The sequence below is a fragment of the Microtus ochrogaster genome, chromosome 7, assembly GCF_000317375.1.
Source record: "Microtus ochrogaster isolate Prairie Vole_2 chromosome 7, MicOch1.0, whole genome shotgun sequence".
NCBI classification, from domain to species: domain Eukaryota; kingdom Metazoa; phylum Chordata; class Mammalia; order Rodentia; family Cricetidae; genus Microtus; species Microtus ochrogaster.
This window is the reverse complement of record NC_022014.1, coordinates 3,106,860-3,109,406: the sequence shown is the minus strand read 5'-3', so window position 1 is coordinate 3,109,406 and position 2,547 is coordinate 3,106,860. Positions and strand designations below refer to the sequence as shown.

General features: G+C 41.8%; 1 protein-coding gene and 1 non-coding gene across 22 annotated transcripts in view; both read right to left on the bottom strand.

Annotated features, from left to right (window-relative positions):
• The window catches only part of Mapk8ip3 (mitogen-activated protein kinase 8 interacting protein 3), a 45,427-nt gene that overhangs the window by 29,279 nt on the left and 13,601 nt on the right, over positions 1-2,547 (bottom strand). The window lies entirely within an intron of this gene.
• On the bottom strand, positions 1,872-1,978 carry LOC113456425. Its single transcript, XR_003377236.1, has one exon. It is a non-coding gene; the product is annotated as a U6 spliceosomal RNA (small nuclear RNA).

The following is a 2,547-nucleotide window of genomic DNA, read 5'->3' as shown; positions in this document are numbered from 1 at the left end:
GCAGAGGCAGGCGGATCTCTGTGAGTTCGAGGCCAGCCTGGTCTACAAGAGCTAGTTCCAGGACAGGAACCAAAAACTATGGAGAAACCCTGTCTTGAAAATCAAAAAAAAAAAAAAAAGAAAAGAAAAAAAAAGAAAGAAAATACAGCTAACTAATAAGCTAATTGGCAATTCTGGCCAAAAAACCCTGTTGCTGGGTCTTACTAATGTAGTCAGCATGCTACTACCCTTGTGTGTCTTGCTCTGTACCTCTGTCTCTGTAGCCCACTAAGTGATGGAGATGGATTAAACAAAGCAGGATGTGTGAAACTTATGTGTCCTGGGCCTTGGGTGATATGGTCCTTCGCTGGCTTTCATCATTACCTCACTTCCTCCTGGCCTCCTGATGTGGCTTTTCTAAATTGACTTAACAAAGTATATGGTTCTATACCTCATTTTAGACCATCTGTGTTTAGCTGTGTTCTATGGTCTGGGAATGAGCTGCCAGGTGGTATCTGTGGAGGCTACTGCTGCTCATCCTGCATCTGCAAATCAGTTGTAATGTGGGGACCCCTTTCTGAAGTTCAGCATAGGTAATCAGTTCAAGGCAAAGTCAACTCCATTTTTTCTTGAAGTCCAAAGCATGAACACCAGCACCCAAAAACAAATAGAATCTAGGGATACCAGAATCCAACACACACTAGACCATAGACACTAGTACCCAATGCACAGAAGAACCAGAGACACCTACATACCACATGGAGTCCAAGAACACCAGCAACCAATGCATATGGGGCCAAGGGACATCAGAACCCAATACATATGACCTAGGGACACCAGCACCCAACACAGACACCAACATCCAAAGCCCATAACTTAGAATTCTCTAGTTCCTAGCACACATGTGACTTATAGATACTAGTACCCAACCTACACATGACTTACACAAACTAATACAGCATACACTTAAATAGCTGCCCAAGATTCAAAAAGTCTACCCATGTCAGGTGTGTTCAAACACAGTCTGTCTCTGCCCCTGTCTGTCTATATGTGTTTCTGGAAGGAACCAGTATTAGACCTCAGGACCTCCCTGCAGGCCCTTGTTGGATGTCTGTGCAGCTAGTGTCTGGTTGGCAGTTTCCATTTGGCTCTCAGGTCTCATGCTAGCCTAGAGAATCACCACCTACTAATTTCAGTTGGCATTTTTTCCTTTCAAAGAAAAGAGTAAGTTTTCATATGTGAAACACTCTAATCAAAAGGAAAGTCACAGCACCTGTGTAAATAAGAGGTTTATTGTACACGACCAAAATAGGCCTTTAGATTTACTTCCTGTTTGCAAACACTAGCATGTGTAGAAAGGGCCTGCCCACTGCTTACCCGCAAACTCATGCTTAGCAGGGTGCTAGTCTAGCACAGTACCTCTGAGACTCAGCCTTGAAATAGGTCAAACCTACCCTATTAGGTCAGTTTTTCTTTCCTCCCAATTCAATTGTAATTTCACAGAGAAATGAAGGTAGTTGTTTCTCAAAGTAACCAAATAAAGTGGCAAATGCATTTTAGTCACTGAAATTTTGAATTATAAAAAATATTGAAGCCAGGTATGGTGGCACACACCTTTAATACCAGCACTTGGGAGGCTGAAGTAGGCAGATCTCTGTGAGTTTAGGCCAGCCTGATCTACAGAGCAAGTTCCAAGACAGTCAGGGCTATACAGAAAAATCCTGTCTCAAAAATGCCAAAAAACAAAAAAAGACTGAACAGATGGCTGTAACAGTAACCTTATAGTTTAAGTATAGTTTTTTAAAAATATTTATTGGTCATAAATAGATATTCTTTTCTTTTTTTGTTTGTAGTCTTTTTTTAAAATTTTTTTAACACAGCAATATTTATTTAAAAATATGGAACGCTTCATGAATTTGCTTGTCATCCTTGTGCAGGGGCCATGCTAATCTTCTCTGTATCGTTCCAATTTTAGTATATGTGCTGCCGAAGCGAGCACTTTTTAAAATTTTTTGTTAAGAAAAAGAAAAAAAAGTTTCTGCCTCCTCCCAGCCTCCCATTTCCCTCCCCCTCCTCCTACCCTTCTCCCCCTCCCCCCAACTATTCTTTTCTTTTAAGATTTATTTATTATGTATAGAGTATTCTGCCCGTGTGTATGCCTGCAGGCCAGAAGAGGGCACCAGATCTCATTACAGATGATTGTGAACAACCGTGTGGTTGCTGGGAGTTGAACTTAAGACCTCTGGAAGAGCAGTCAGTGCTCTTAAGCTCTAAGCCATCTCTCCAGCCCTTAAGTATAATTTTAAAGATTTCTTATTATCTTAAACCATGTATATGTAGGAGTTGGGTAGGAGGTTGTGCTCATTAGTGTAGGTGTCTGAGGAGGGTAGGGACAGCAGAACCTCCTGGAACTGGAGTTACAGGTCCTCTGGAAGACTAGCACATAATCTTTTTCTTTCCCCTCTGGAAGACTAGTACACAATCTTTTTTTAAAATTTTAATTTATTAGCCGGGCGGTGGTGGCGCACGCCTTTAATCCCAGCACTCGGGAGGCAGAGGCAGGCGGAT